Source organism: Ursus maritimus, unplaced genomic scaffold, assembly GCF_017311325.1.
Source record: "Ursus maritimus isolate PB19 unplaced genomic scaffold, ASM1731132v1 scaffold_25, whole genome shotgun sequence".
Classification (NCBI taxonomy): domain Eukaryota; kingdom Metazoa; phylum Chordata; class Mammalia; order Carnivora; family Ursidae; genus Ursus; species Ursus maritimus.
The window spans coordinates 6,236,515-6,253,737 of NW_024425008.1; the positions used below are offsets into that span (position 1 = coordinate 6,236,515).

The following is a 17,223-nucleotide window of genomic DNA, read 5'->3' on the forward strand; positions in this document are numbered from 1 at the left end:
TGTAGTGGGGTATGGGCTGGGGATGGAGATGGCGGTTTCATTGACAAGCACACAACGTCAGCTACCCTGGTAGGTGGTCCACAGGTAGAAAAAAGCATCTGAGCTTAAAATTCAGAGACCTGAATTGGTTACATTTAGGTCCCTTGGCTTAGCTGGACCATAGTATTCCTTAAAGAGATGTGAATGGCAAGAGTACAGTTTGGTAGGAAATAGCAAGACAAGGCAATTGTAAAGGAATTGAGTTTCAAACACTTCAAGACAGCTATAAGCACTCTCATAAAAGAGCAGGCTTCTACTGCATTTCCTATGGAGTCATTCAGACGGGAGATCTGCTTTGAAATTTCTCTGCAAATTATTGGAACCCTAATGCACAGCTTGAACCCCAAAGCAGCAGATGTTTTGAAATAGTGTAAATGCACAAAGAATGACTTTCAAGAATCCGATAAAATGCTGGGAGAAAGGTAAAGAATAGCACGACTCAAACAGCAAACAACACACGTTATTCAGGCACAACCATCGTTTCTATGTTCATGTTAAAAAAAAAAAGACCCATTTTCATTATGAAGCCAGATCCGATCCTTTTCCTAATTTTCCCATAATTTAACATTCAATTTATTTTACTGCCCGCATCACAGATAATTCGTGGATAGAGTCTTGAAAATTTGATATGATTCATTTCATTCCCAAGTAACATAAGGACTCTTGCCTAATTTTCCCATATTTGTACATTCAATTTATTTTACTATCCACATCACAGATAGTAGTGGGTAGAGCCTTGAAAAATCAATTTGATTTTAAAGGTAGCGAACATGAAATTAGAAATGAATAGCAATATAGTTATACATTCATTCAACAAACATTTATGGAATGGAATATTGCTCTTGCTCTCCACAACACAGTATTGTAGAAATTAGACATGGATTTGACATCGACTTCATCCAGGAGCCTGTACTTTGGTGGGAATGATGAAACATATATAAAAGGAGAATATGAATGTAAAAAAAATGTATTTGAAGCCTATGATGTGTCTGGCACTTCGAACATTTAATCTTCAGGAGACCTCTAAAAGACAGATATTATCCTGACCATTTTTCTGATGAGAATACCGAGTTTATTTAGGTTCACTAAGTACCCAATGTCACATAAAGTGACAAAGCCATGATTTAAACAGGTGTGATGCAATGTCCACAGTCTTTTCATTATACCATGCTACTTTTTAATGAATTACTGACCAAGTTAGAAATCGATCAATGGGGAAGGCTAAGGTAAATATCTGGGGAAGTCTGGGGGTCATAGGACAGGGGCAGGAGAAACAGCTTCTGGTTGGATCAGCAGGAAAGGTAGCACGGAGGAGAGGGCATCTGTATCTGAGCTGGGCTTTGAGAGACGGCAGAACGGGATGGGTGCGTGTCTATCCATGCGTGTGTCTGCCTATGCAAGCATGGACTACGGGAATACATGTGCGACCGAGTCCTTCATTACCCAAACTGGACCCATATTTGGGTCCTTCCATAGACAACTTTTTATCACACTACACAATGTCTTCCTGGAGCTTTTCCAAACGTTCTAGATGCCCTTCATCTTCTTTGAAAGATAGGAAATAATTTAGGAAAAATAGCTACAAAGATGAGCAAGGTTGGAAGGAAAAGCAGATATCTTTACAAAGTGAAAATACCTCTATGTTCTTTATCTGGGCAATGAATTCTGACAATGGTTTGAGGGGCAAACCACTCTGAGAAGTCATCTGGGTCCCGGTGGACAAAGGAGTTGTAGCCTGCAGATTACTACAAAAATACAGATGACGATGGTGAAACTTAAGGTGTTTTAGAGCTGGGGGAGACTTTAACCACAACTCTTAATTTCTGGACGAGAAACAGAGAGATGAATGGATCTCTTCTTGGACACACAGAAAGTAGGCTAGGCTATTGCGACAAGATCCAGCAATCTCAATAATGCCATTATTATAGATGATTAAAAAGTCTTCAGATGATATTTAGGAATAGAGAAAGCAGAGTCAACATATCCATTAATATTGGAAGGAATTTGATTTGACTATTTGCTTTAGGGACTGTGGCCTTTCTTAATCTCAGTGTTCCTGTTTATAAGAATAAGAGATTGGGCAAAACAATATAAAAATCCTTTCCATTAAAAAAAAAAAAGGTTGGAATCTATGACCACTTAGTAGCAAGCTAACAAGGTGGTAACCATGGGAGAATTTTTAAATTCCAAAATATTATGATCTTGAATTACTTGGAGTAATTATTTAACAGAGGAAATAATCTCATGGCAGTACAGAAACCACACACGGTTGAGTTCTGAATGAATTAGAAACAATTTCCAAAAAGTGTGACAGTACTGTGTGTGTGTGTGTGTGTGTGTGTGTGTGTGTGTTTGAGTGCTATGCAATCATGACTAACAGGTAAATTAGATCATAGCATTGTCTTTAATTATAGGAGTAGTCCATGAAGCTTACAGCTAAGTCAAAGTTTCCTACAAAGTAAATTGGGTCACCCCTCCTTCGTAGCTAAGTAGCCAGAACCACAATAATAACGCTCGCAGGATGATGGCTAACCCAGCCACCGCGCATTCTGCCTGTCATCATCTGCCTACCGCTCTGCACACATCCCAACCTGGAGGCTCCGACACAACCTTAGGAGACAGGTGGTGTCCTCAATGCTCCCTAGCAGAGAGGTACAGAGAAGCTCAGTAAAAGTCACTGCCCGCGTCATAAAGGCCTTAAACTCACAGTCCCTGCCTTACTCTCGTCTCCACAACCACACACCATCGTGCTGCTTCCAGAGATGAGTAAGAGACACAATAACTCATCAAAAAGTGCTTAGCTCTATATATTCATTGATAATGATAATTATCACGATCTGAATGGAGATCCCCGAATGGGGGCCAGGAGTACAGTTCTGTGTGGGTTCACACGAAACGTTTTGGTTGACCTTCAAAATGTGGTTTTGGCTTTTATAGGAGCCTACATTTAAAATTTCTTGAAAAATTGGAAGAGCCATGCAGCCTGGAATCCCATAGATTCCTAACATCACGTTGATAGGAGCTGCATAGCTAATGGCTGCCTCCTTTTGAGCTGGAATGGATTCATAGATTTGCCCCAAGTCCCACCTGACACAAGGCTTCATTGGTGTTACCTGTCTAGCCTGTGGGCCACTGGATTTCTACCTCTTATCATGAAGAGTTCTAGATCTAATTCCTCAAACCCAAACATAGATAGATAGATAGATAGATAGATAGATAGATAGATAGATAGATAGATAGATGATAGAGAGATAGGTGATAGATAGATGATAGATAGATAGATAGATAGATAGATGATAGATAGATAGATAGATAGATAGATAGATAGATAGATAGATGATAGATAGATAGATAGATAGGACAGACAACAGCAAAAACAAAATCTTTATTAGTGTCTTAGCTTGGATTTCTGTAGATGAGTCACACTGCTCTGATTTGCCTGGGAAATAAGACTTTAATATCCTGAGTGTGTACACTCTGTCATTATTGAAATGTCACCTAGATTAAAAAAAAAAATCTGCTCTTGCCATTTTCTTACCTTGCTATTTAAGTTTTGCTCTTATCTCCTTCTAGGAAAGCATGTGGTGAACGTGAAAAACAATAATCGTGTCACTCGGATGACAACTTGACTCAATAATGATTAATACCCCAAGCGTGCTCACTCCCCATTCTCCATAGAGCCATGTTCCCCCACCTTGGATCCCTTAGGCATGTCAGTCCCCCCAGCAGCACAGCCCCTGAAATCAACGAGAGGATCAGTTCTGTTTCCCTCGCAGGTTGGTAGCTTGTATATTTCAGCGCGGGGAGGGAGGGAGAAGGGAAGACGTTATGAAGCCCACAGATTTTAGCAGTAACTAAATATGTGTGTTTATCTGTGATTCCCCTAGCCTAGCTTCCCTCTACAAAGGATAAAAACGCATTACTCACTTTTCCAACTAAATAAAGCTACTGTAGGAAAAATATATGTTGAGATGCTGAAAGAAGCCAATGTTCTATTTCTGAATGTTAACACCAAAAATTGAGAGAAAGAAGGAGAAGACAAGACAAGAATGCTACCAGACATCATTACAACCTCTCCTACAGCCTTGTAATGGAGATTGCCCTATCAGGAACAGAAATTAGTAACCTACCCCTAATAGGGACACACACAAGATAGCCAGCACAGGGCAGAGTTTCTGGAACCTCAAGCCCGAATGTGAAGTCATAGTAATGGGAAGTTGAGAGAACTCCTGCTTTGACTTTTTTGTCCTTCCTCCCTTCCCTCCCTCTCTCCATCTCTTCCTTCCTTCTTTCCCTTACCCGTTCCTTATTCCTTCCTTCCCCTTCTTACACCCCATCTCCCTTTCTTCCTTTCTAGGAGATGAACACTCTTTGGTCTTTAAATTTATGGCCGCTTTTTCTCCAGTCCAGGAAAATTGTAGGATTGCCTGGGGCTCTCTGGGACAGAAAGATGTAATGTTGACTTTAACGAACAGATGGTATCCGGAGGAAAAAAATCTATCAGGGTTTTAAGCGTCAGAGTTTGATAGGGAATTTGCCCGTGGGGTGTCTGGGAACGTGGACAGGGGAACATGTTCTGACCTTATAGGAAATGGGGGGAGGGGTTTCTCAGCCTTCGAAAATGATCTGGCTTGGGGAATGGGCTCAAATGCTAAGACACACACACACACACACACATATGTATATATATATTTGTCTTCAGCAGATTATTTAAATAAAACAACCCCATGTTCAGAAAAGAGTTATAGTATATAGGACTCAATAACAGAGATAAGAAAATTCTAACTGAATATAAGTGCTCTTTTAAGCAGCGATTTCTGTATCTCAAAACACTTGGAGTGCTGATTATTGCATTTTGTGTTGAATGCGTTTAATTATCTCATAGTGTTCTTGGCCTTTCTTTCAGGGAGATAAAGAATCAAAGTCTTTTGGAAATGGTATTGATTATAGATAGACACAGATATAGATATAGACAGGTTTTTTTCATTATTATTACTTCTATCATTGTTGACCCCTTGCTAGCCATCTGAAGATGGGAGAAGTTGATGTAAGCTGTCCTAGCCTCAGTTCCCTCCTCTGTAAAATTGGGATAATGACCTACACTTGCAGGGTATTTGCGTATTAAAGTGTCAAGGAGGCCCAAGCCTGCCCCCCACCACCCAGCCCATTGCCAGCTTGTTTGCCTGGCTCTCAAAAGCCCTTGGAGCATCTTGACGGGAGTGACCCTGCCCCTAGATCCCCAATTGCAAGCTCCGTGCCTAGCACATATTAAATGCTTAGTGTATACTTATTGAATACAACTCGAATGGAACTCTCTGCCTTTGAATTCCATCCATGGACTTCCAGAAAGACCCCATTTACTGGCATTTGATCTGCCAAAGAGTGTCTACTTGGGCTGAGGGTCTCTATTCCTTATTGAGACATTCCTGGGAGAGTCGTCGCATTTTTCCCAGGAGATCTGTAAAAGGCAGTTAAAATGTTTCCAGACACAGCGTCATCTTGAGAAGATGTTCTGAGCTAGTGGGTGAGGAAGTGAATTCCTCTGCAGCAGCGCCTTCTCTCCTACCCCATCACACACAGAAAGCATGCTTTTGGATCTTGTGGCTTTGAGAAAACCAAGTAGGTCAAACTCAGTACCAGTTTAAGGGAGCCTGGTCTGATAGTCACCCACATGGCGGTGACAAATAAAGGGCTACCAGAGTCCACATTACTCAGAACCCCTTTCTCTAGAATTCTTGGGTTTTGGCAATTATACTGCTCATTTTCCATTCTGCGCTGAATCAATCAACAGTCTCTTTTGTGTGCCTGCCTCATGCCTTGCACTGAGCCACAGAGCTTTCTCCCCTGAAACCACAAGTATTTTAAATCATCACTGTTGAGAAAATCAACAGCTTTCTAGAATGAACTACATCTCTCTCTGTCTTCTGTCTTTTGAAAGTGAGCTCCCTGAATACCATCCCAACTTTATCCATGATTCAGGAATATCCCTAGGAATGCAGTAAAGTCTCTTGGGACCTCAGGTTCTCCCATTTGCTGAACAGCAAGCACCACACTGCTTCCTTTTTAAAGCTGCTTTTCATCATTTTCTGCCGTTTCCACTTCCTGGCATGCCTTATGACCACCAGCGTTCCCACCTGCCTGTCTACCCATGGTATATTTTCTACGTGTTTTTGGCTTTGTTTTAGTTTTCCTTCTGAGTTTGGAAGTGAGAAAACCTAAAAAGGAAGAGTTGCATGTATCATCAAAAACATATCAATGGACTACAGCTGGAATTCTTAATTTGGAGACCTACTAGTTACGTGACTGGGAAAATCACCTCCACCCTCTGGCCTTATTTTATTGGGGGAAATTAATCAAACCCACCGTTTAGCATTGTTGGAGAGATCAGCCACACCGCTTACAATGCTCCAGCCCAGTGACCGAAATGCCACCGCTGTTGGACTACACGGGGTCCTGCCTCCCCTCTGTGTCTTGCAGCATCTGTCTCGGAGGCCAGGTTCATCTTCTGCTTTCCGTACCTTGGATAATAACAAATTAGGGGTGAGTACTGAAGTCGCGCATTTTACGTCTGCTCCCTTCTTTAACCCCCACAGCAATGCAGTGAGGTTTGCAGATAAGAGCACCAGAGCTCAGAAGGTTAAGTGGCTTGTTGAGATCACACAGCTAGCAAGCGACTCAATCCCATGTTTCTGACACCCAAGCCATGAATCAGTTCACTGCACTGGACTTTCTCTCCAGGAATAAGACAGGTTTGCAGAAAGCAGAGTAATGGATCATTGAGGTATAACTCCACCAACCCCAGAAGGCAGTTAGCTCCTTGGGACATTGATTATCTTTGGCAGACTGTCACATCTGAGACGATCAAAGCTTCCAGTATTGAGACAGGCTAGATTTTTTTCTCCTCTCTATCTCGGAGCAAGAGTGCTTGGGGACCAGGATCTGCTTCGGCTTCGGGAATCTAGCTCATGGTCTTCCTACAGAGTGCCAGGGATGGCGCGTCGAAGAGATGCTGGCCTGATCAGGTGAGAATTTATGTAAGCCGAAACCATTAGGTGGCTTAATTAAATTAGGGCATTTAACTCATTAGCCTTCTGCTCCTGGGACTAATAAATTTGAACCCGGTGCTGCTAATCACGAAAGAAGTCAGGTTAAGCATCTCTCCCCCCTTCCTGGAGAGATGAGAGGGAACAGGAGAAAGGGAGTAACAACCAGAGAAAGGATGACTGGCAACATTACGAGGCTGTGCGGGGAATTCCGAGTCTTAACTGGGACTCAGGGTTACCTGGGGGACAATGATGACTTTCATGTCTAAAAGGAACCCGAGGATGTCTCTTGGTCATCTCCCATGGATGACCACATCCAAGCCATCACAGAAACCTTCGTCTGTTGAGTGACATCTTGCACACTAACGCACGTGGTGTCTCCTGGGTATGGTACTGGGCGGGAAGCCTCTTTGGCTAAGCTTTGTCTCTCTGCTTAGGAATGAAGTGTATGCATTGCTTTCCCGCTGCTCAGACTCACTTACCATACTTGCTGGGCTTCCGAGATGAATGGAATTTCACCAGTGTCTTGCCCTGTAAGCCCCAAATAGCTCATGACTTGTGTCTCATCCTCTGATCCCCAGCAGAGCAGCTGGACCCATCTCGTGTATATAGAGATCACGACACCAACTCTCGGCCTAAAATCCTTCAGCATCCTCCCATTACCTTCAAGATCAAGTTCCAGTTCATCTTATGTGCCCAACCAAGTCTTCTGTTAAGCTCCACCTCTCATCCCACCATCTCTCCTCCTCCCCTCCCAGCAAGGACAGGGTGCTCATAAACAGTGTGAAGAGATTTGCATTTTCCCAAACATTTCACACTTTTCCACAAGCCTAGGCCTTGGCATATTCTGTTTGTTTAGAATTCTCTTTCTTTTTGGTTGGGGAGAGCACTTCACATCTATCATTTGGTGGCTCAGATGTCCACCTTCTTCATCAAGCTCTCTTTGACATCTTCAGGCTCCAAAATCCATGCCTTCTTTGGGCTCCTTCTGCATGCTTCATAAAATCCTTTCCTCACTCCTGGGCACTGAACTCTTTACATATTTGTCTTCCCCTTTAGACTCTCAACTCCTTGAGGTAAAGAGCCACGTATTAATAATTATAATAAGCAGTTAGGTGTGCTATGTTTGAGCAGCCCTGGCTGATGGCCAGCAGCTTTTCAGGAAAAGCAACACTGGCTGGCATTCTGTCACCCCGAATGAAGACTGAGCCGATATCCAGAGAAGACATGGTACCCACACAGGCCATTAAAGAGAAGAGAGCAGCAAAGAGAAGCTGGCATGGGGAAGGGGATCTGGGCTGAGGACAGAAGCTTCAAGGCAGGGGTTTATGGCATTTTGACACATGGCATTTAATGAAAAGCTTGTCTATAAAAATCTCCCCATGAAATTTTCAGTAAAATAGCCATTTCTTTTGAATTTAGGATAAACTGGCTTTTCCGAGGAGGATGTGATGAGCTTTTTCATATGACTTCAAGGTCTACCTTGGGATGCCTACCACATCTGTATTAGTCTTACCACAGTGGCCATAAGAGCTTGGCTTTTGTTAGCGTTCCTCACGCGCAGTCCCAGCTAGGCACATCCCTCGCATAGTTTCACTTAGTACCCACAACAGCCCCAGGAAGAAGTATTCTGATTAATATACCTCTTATGTGAGAAAAAGGGGATGAGACAGAATAAAAGATATTCCCGAAGTCACATGCTAAGTGGGATACTGGGACTTGAACCCAGTGAGAGGAGAACCCATTCTGTTACGCTGTTCTTCCAGTTCCTTCTTTGGCCCAGGGCCCCGCTGCAATGGCTGTCCCAATGGCTGTAGCCCCAGGATGGCAGGGGAAGTGGTTGTGGGCTGTCTGCGGGTGGAGCAGAGATGAGGAGGACCTGCCAAGGGTCTGGGAAGCTTCTGGATGCATTAGAGGTGTGCTCCTGTTTCCCGGTAAAGCCAGGATTTAATGAAGCTCCTGTCGAGGTTTCTGATGCTACAGTAACAAACTACTGGGATTTCCAGAGTTTCCCCCTTTCCTCTTTTCAGAAAGTATAGAGAAAATGACAGGGAGCCTTCTCCGTGTGTGAATGCCCGACAGCCCAGGGCAGCACACATGAAAGCCAGAGGTGGAGGGAAGAGGCCATGTCTGAAATGTATTTTTGTTCTGATCTAATAGGATGAAAGACAGCCTGTAAGGGTTTTCTTCAAGAAGCCAGGAAGTAGCAAAGAACAGAAGCTACCTACTTGGTAACACAGTCATTTGTATCAACGTAGCAGATAAGATCTGTTCTGCGTAGACCCACTTTAGTGTTCCACGATCTTTCTGTGGAGGAACAAGCGAAGGGCCCTTCACCATCGGTCATGAACCCGTGGGTTTGGTCACAGGCCTGGCCTCGTCCCTTGGCTCTGGGGCCTCTTGCAAGCATGGCTCTTGATACCATCTGTGAGATCCCTGAGACTGAGTCTCTCCATCTACACATGAGGACTCTCGGGTTCGACTCTCGAGTGGTTGTCCGGGTTACTGGAGACGACACATGGATGCGCATTTAGGAGACCGTCACTCAGTCCAAACCTTCCATTTTGCAGGTGCTGACTGAAGCCGCGCACCAAGGGCAGGGGGGCACCCCTGAGATCTCACAGCACTCCATGCTGGCCCCAGGGCCACCAGAACAGCAGCCCCTCCCCCCAACTGTGACCAGCCCTCCCAAGGTCTGTGTCTTGTCATCAACGGCACTTGTCCACATTTCCTCAAAGTCAATTCTACACCAGACACGGACCCCCCACCCCAACACACACACACAAACCCGTGTCTCTGAATCCTATACTGCCCAGCCCTGCAGTCACCAGCCACAGGTACGGGACAATGGCAATGTGTCCAGTCTGAATAGAAATGTGTTGTTAGCATAAAATGCACACGGAAGTTTGGACACTGAGCATAGATACAAGAAAGGAAAATATTTCATTGTTCCATATGAATGGAGGGCATCTGGGTGGCTCTGGTTGAGCACCCCACTCTTGATTTCAGCTCAGGTCGCGATCTCAGGGTTGTGAGATCGAACCCCACGACAATCGATCCCAGCGTGGAGCCTGCTTAAGATTCTCTCTCTCCCTCTCCCTCTGCCCCTTCCCTACCCCCTCCCTAAAAAAATGAATAAAAATAAATAATTCCATATGGTTTGTGGATTGAAATAATATTTTGCAAAAACTGGGTTAAATAAAATACACCATTAGACGATCAACTTGCTTCATTTTACGTTCGTTTAATATGTGGGTATCAGAAAATTTTAAATTATGTATGGGTCTCTCAGTATCTTTTTATCAGACAGCATGCAGGGGCTCATCTTTACTTCTCTCTCTCTTTGCTCTATTATCAGGAAAAATACTCCATCCCTTCTCTTGCTTCTGCCACTGTCCTCACTGCCTCAATTACTCCCATCCAGTGTCCCATTGTGATAGTACCAATAGTTTACCTAATGATAGAGACCACTGGCAAAACTCTACATTCTCTGTGGCTCCCTCCCTTACAAAACACACCCCTGCAGCGTCTTACTCCAACTTATCTCTGCTCATGCTGTCAGGCCATCTCCACAGCCCATCCACCGTGGGGGCAGAGAGGATGTTACTTCTGGGTGAGTGGCCATCCCGAGGCCAAATTCAGTGCGTGAAAGGTCACACTCTAAAGTCAAACCCATTCTACTCCCTCCAACCCTTCTGAAGAAGGAAATACCCTGCCTCTCTCCTTCACCATTTTTTCTTAAACATACAAAAGGCTGTACATAATTATTGCATACAACTTGATGACGGTGGAGATAAGTATGCACCTGTGAAACCTTACCACAGTCTGTTCCATAAACCTATCCATCACCTCCAAAGGTTTCCTCTTGCCCCCTTATTTATTACTCTTATTACTATCATTTATGCCAAGAACACTTAACAAAAGATCTACCCTCTTAGCAGATTTCTAAGCATACAATTAAATACTACTAACTATAGATCCTACACAGTACGATAGATCTGTAGGACTTACTCATCTTGCATAACTGAAACTCTGTGCCCTTTGACTAACACCTTCCTGTTTCCTCCTCCCCCAGCCTCTGGCAGCCACCATTCCACTCTCTGCTTCTATGAGTTCGACGATTTTAGATTTATCATATAAGTAGTATTTGTTTTTATGGAAAACAGTATGGAATTTCCTCAAAACACTAAAAATGAAACTGCCAAATGATATCGCAATCCGACTTCCGGTTCTATATCCAAATCAATTAAAGTTAGGCTCTCAAAAGAATACCTGCACTCCTATGTTCATTGTAGCATTACTCACGAGAGTCAAGAAGAGCAAGCAACCTAAGCATCCGCCGACAGATGAATAGATAAGGAAAATGTGGTGAACACATATAACAGCATATCATTCAGCCTCATAAAGAAGGAAATTCTGCCGTTCGCAGCAACATGGAAGAACCTGGAAGACATTGTGCTAAGTGAAAGAAGTGTCCATCACCTTGGACCTGAGGTGGTATAAACACTATCAGTTAAAAGAGTAGTTTCCTCTCCTAGCTCCCTCTGATGTGTCCATGCCGTTTCGTTCTTTGTGAATCACTGAACCATTAAACCTGGCTGGGGGCCTGATTAACTTACCCACTCATTCATTTGGCAAATACTTATTCTTTTTTTTTTTTTTTTAATGATTTTTTATTATATTATGTTAGTCACCATACAGTACATCCCCGGTTTCCGATGTAAGGCTCGATGATTCATTAGTTGCGTATAACACCCAGTGCACCATGCAATACGTGCCCTCCTTACTACCCATCACCGATCTATCCCATTCCCCCACCCCCCTCCCCTCTGAAGTCCTCAGTTTGTTTCTCATAGTCCATAGTCTCTCATGTTTCATTCCCCCTTCTGATTACCCCCCCTTTCTTTATCCCTTTCTTCCCCTACCGATCATCCTAGTCCTTATGTTCCATAGATGAGAGAAATCATATGATAGTTGTCTTTCTCTGCTTGACTTATTTCACTTAGCATTATCTCCTCCAGTGCCATCCATGTTGTAGCAAATGTTGAGAACTCGTTCTTTCTGATAGCTGAGTAATATTCCATCGTATATTTGGACCACAACTTCTTAATCCAGTCATCTGTTGAAGGGCATCTCGGCTCCTTCCACAATTTAGCTATTGTGGACATTGCTGCTATGAACATTGGGGTGCATATGGCCCTTCTCTCCACTACGTCTGTATCTTTGGGGTAAATACCCAGTAGTGCAATGGCTGGGTCATAGGGTAGCTCAATTTTTAACTTTTTAAGGGACCTCCACATTGTTTTCCAGAGTGGCTGTACCAACTTGCATTCCCACCAACAATGTAGGAGGGATCCCCTTTCTCCACATCCTCTCCAACAATTGTTGTTTCTTGCCTTGTCTATTTTCATTTGGCAAATACTTATTCTGCATCTTCTAAATACCAGCTACTGAACTAATGGCTGAGGATGAAAAGGTAAGCTTGCTAGCACACTTGGCCTCAAGGAACCATAGCCTAATGAAGAAAACGGACTCACGAACACAGTATTATAATAGGTAGAGGCGTCATTTCAGGTCATTTAAGGCTTATCGTCATCATCACCGTCATCATCATCACCATCATTTTAAAGGTAGAAGAAAGGCACCCCTGGCTAAGGAAACAGTAACTGAAAAGATGTGAGCTTGAACAAGTGCATACGAAATGTAGGAACCAAAAATACTTTGATGATGGCGGTTGAAAACGGCCATGTGGGGGGATAGCAGAAAAAGAGAGTGAGGCGCAGGCATGACCCAGCTCATGGAGACTCATAAACCAAGCTTAGCAATTCATCTTTAATCCTAAACAGTAAAGAACCACACACGGGGCTCATAAAGGTGCATGGAATGGTCACCCTTGCATTATGGGCTGATTGCTTTGGGAGCCAAAGATGAGAAATCCAATTGCTCTGGTCCTAAGTACAAAAAGTAGACTAGCCACGTGTCCACAGATTCAAACTGGTTTGTCTTAGAGACTCACCTGCCAGGTATTTGAGTTTATCTGCTTCCTTGCTGAAGGAGAGAGAAGAGGTGCCTCCTGGGGGTTCAGGGTTTGTCTGTGATATTATTTCCCACAGTTCTACCAGGCATAAATGATTATATCTATGTTTCCCCTTCTTGATGATGAGGGCAAAGGTGCTGGGTCCAGCAGGCGCCTTGGGGAACCAGAGCAGACTTGGGGGATCTGTCCTTTCTAGCCCCAGAGAGACCGGTTTGGTTCAAGGACCCCTGGGGCCCTGTCTGAAAAGTGGCTTTTCTCATTTCCCTTTGATCAGGCTGTTCATGGCATATTTGGAAGGACAAGGAGTGATTTGTCTTGCACATGTGTTTTCATTTATTCCTTCAAGGCAGAGCTAAAACATTGAGCAAGAATACAATGAAGTCCAGTGGACAGACAAGCTTCAAACAGTCTCAAAGGCTATAGCTAAGATAAGCTCGTTCGTTTATAATCCATATTTTTAAAGTAGCTTTTGGAGAATACATCATGATAAGATTTCAACTGAGTAACTAAGGATGAAAGTAAAATGAAATGATGCTAGGCCTGGGGCAAATTCTGAAAAATGTTGCCATAAATTTCTGAATAATTCACCAAGGAGGGTCATCACCTAGTCTTGAGCTTCCTAGCAGCCAAGGAAACAAGGGACAATGTCCCTAAGGGAGAGGGTGGGGTGGAAGAATAGTTACCTCTGGAATTATCACCAGGAGAAATCACACTGGTAGTTCTTCATAAAAGGTTCATCTTGTAATTAAGTGAACAATGTCTTTAGTAATATCCTGACCACTATCGCATTGCAGGTTTAAGAGGATTATTTCAAATGATATAAGTCCTCCATTTAAATAGCATTCCCCGAGCACCTTTGGTGTACAAGCGTAGTAAACTGTAATAATGTATTAAATATTGACTGTCTTTTCCTGTCTCTGCCTGTTGCCATACAGTGTGCAGTGCCCCCTCCGTCCCATGAGCACACGGGCGGCCCAATCCCTCTGATGTGCCACATGATCTGCACTGGCCAATAAAATAACTGTGAGAATGATTTGTGCCACTTTCCAGTGAAGGTCCTGAGAGTGGTTACACAATTCTGCTGTCACTTTTCTCCCTCTGTTGTGAGAAGATCAAGTGTCAGAAAGGCACTGCCCTTTCAGCCTGGACTAGTAAGAGCTGACTGATACTGCATTATCAGTGCCTTGGGAGAATACAGAGATACAAAAGATAGAATTCCTGCCCTCTGAGAACTTGCAATCTAGTAAAGTTTAAAGTAGATGATTAAAAAGAGGCTGGAGGCTGTAAGTATCACTTTTGATTCACAGAACTATCAGGGGAATCAAGTTAACATGCAAGAAAAGTATCCTAAATAGATAAATCACTTCTTCCAGGAGCAGCTACTGGGGACTGGATGAGGTCAGAGCAAAGAAGGAGAAGAGCAGGGAAGAGACACAGTAGGAGCCCATGTGCGAGGCCGGATTTTGAGGACTGTTTCTGGAAGTGGAGAGAAAACTCTCTCAAATGGAGCACTGATCGAGAGGAAGACTGAGGTAGGACATGAGTTTGGAAAGCAGAAAGCAGCTCAGAGAGAAGAGAACAAGACTCAGCATAGTTTTGCCTTTAGATTTCCATGTTTCTTGAGTGCCTGCTTTGCGTTAGACATTGTCCTCAGTATTTTACGCTCGTCTCCTTCAGCCCTCGTAGCAGCACTGGGAGATGGAGGTTTTACCCAAAGAAATTGAGGGAAGCAAGGCTCAGTCTCAAAATGGAAAGGTCAGAAAATGGCAGAATTGAGATTTGAGCCCCAGGCTTATGGCCCTGAAGCCCATGTCTCTTTGTGCCACAAGGTCCACAGGTCCAGACACAGACTGGATGGTTTTACATGTTATGTTAATTACTGTGAACTTCACCGGCATGCTGTGGAAAGCTGTTGAAGTCTTCTGAAGTTGGGAGTTGGGTAACACTGATCTGGCCTGTGGTTCAAGAAGATGATTTTATCAGCCATCAAAAGGACAGCCTAGATGTGGTGACCAGGAGCAAAGAACATGTAGAGTCCAGTGGTGACAATTCCATACACTGGTAGCCAAATAGTCCATGTAGTTGTTGCATGGGGGAGTTGACTCCAGTAGGCCTTGCCAATGTCTACCCATAGGCTCCATAGGCCTTATGGAGCGTCATTTCTTGCAATTGTTTGAAAGAACAAGTGTGAAAGAACGAGTTTGAAAGAACAAGTGAAAACATCAGTGTCATGAGCCATCTCCACTCCCTACTTAGGGGAGTTTGCATATATGTGTATCTGAGACAGAAAATTGGATCCTGTTGACACACAAGAGCCTTTCCATCTTGCAGTTATAACTCCTTCGTATTTATTAGTCAAGTAGGCAAAGCCTAGTAAGATTTGTTTCGTCCACATCTCTGATCATCTACATGATGGGAAAAAAAAATGTTAAATTAAAATGAGAAACATGGGTCTTAGTACTTGGTGGCATTCCTTGGTCACCTTTTAGGAATTTTTCCAAGGAAGAAGTGAACATTCCATACCTTCTTCTGAGATCTGTTCTGTGATGCTCTGGGCAGAGACCAACCCTCAAAACGGAACAAACAGGACAGAATGTTCAACACAAAAACATAAGCAAGGAGAGAGGAGAAAGGAAAAGATGAAAGTTATAGCAATTGTAGAGTGGGAGTAAATCTCAATGGGAATAAAAGAAAAGGAGGATCCTGTTGGTTGGTGGGGTCCCCATAATGATTTATATGAATGATCAGCCATTGTTCCGGCAAAGACAAATTCTGTAGATGGCATTAACACGGTGGAGAGAATAAACAGCTTCATTTAGTGTTAGGTTGCTTCAATCCCATAAGTAAAGAATTTAAACACAACTTCCACGGAAGAGCAGTGTCTGGTACACAGAAAGTCAGTGCCAAATAAATGTTTGTTGTTGGATGGATACATGAGCTGGGCTCAAGGAGGACCCTAGAAGCCACCTTGACCGAAAAGACTGGTACCGTCTTGCAACATTCTAAAGACCATCTCTGAGGACCACCCTGGACACCCTAAAGCAGCAGCTTGATATTTCAAGGGTAGCAGTTCTCATGGAAGTTAGACCAAGAGCAATCAATTGGATTTCCCTTTGAACTTGGCTCAATTTCACCTTCAGGCACTTTCTCAGCAAAAGGTCAGGCGTCTGACCTCTGAAACATATAACCACTCCTGTCAAAGGGTTATTTGACTCAACAGTTCGAACCTTAGCTCAAAAAGAATTACAGAAAGTGGAAATATCACACACATTCAAACACCAACTAATTATGCCTTCTTTCTTCTTCTTCATCTAGGGACATCAAAGAGAGGTCCTGGCTGTCAACAAACGATTTGGGAAGAAGACGGGGATGCTATTTCAGACATCTTTTCTGGTTCAGGCTAAGGGGATGGTAAGGGTAGAGATCCCTGAACAGTGGCAAGCTAAAGGCAGCGCCCAGGATGGACGTATGCACCTTCAGGATTTTTGCTAGATGATTCTTTAGAAGCAAGATCATAATTAATGTTCTTTAGCAATTTCTCAACTTACTACCAGCCCCTTGTGTGAGATACTCTGATAAGTAAATGAGCTCTCTGTTGTCAAGGAAGGAATGGAGTATCAGTGTCATTTTTGAGTTTTTATTTGAAGATTCTAAGAAAAAAATAGGTTTATGATATTTTAAAAGCTCTATTTTTGCAGAAGAGGTAAGAAGCATTGCTGGTAGTGATACATCAACTCCTGCATTTTAGCCTCTGTGGGTGTTTCCAGGAGTACTCAGCCTCCTAATAGACAAGGCGTTGGGGTTTATGACAAGGTCTGTAATCAACTACACTAAGTATAGTATTGGTTTTCCCTCAGCATGAATTATATCAAGGCGATGGACAGATGTAAGCACCAACTCTTCTTGAAAGAGATCTTGACAATCAAACATTTAATAATTTTCAGAAATAAATAGCCTGGCATTAAATTTGAGTAGATACATTTAGTGTGTTTTCCCTACAAGATGCTGAACAATTCTAATGGAATGACAGCAAAACAGATATCTGTGCTCATGGGTCATAACTGCATTCTATACTGATGTGTCAAGAATACTTTCTGTGTCTTA

At 43.2% G+C, this 17,223-nt stretch overlaps 1 long non-coding RNA gene across 1 annotated transcript in view; it reads right to left on the minus strand.

Moving 5' to 3' along the window:
• Positions 1 to 17,223, minus strand: part of LOC103669558 — a 47,543-nt gene that overhangs the window by 9,521 nt on the left and 20,799 nt on the right. The window contains exon 3 of the long non-coding RNA XR_570337.2: positions 6,403 to 6,557. This is a non-coding gene — a long non-coding RNA (uncharacterized LOC103669558). The remainder of the gene's footprint in view (positions 1 to 6,402; positions 6,558 to 17,223) is intronic.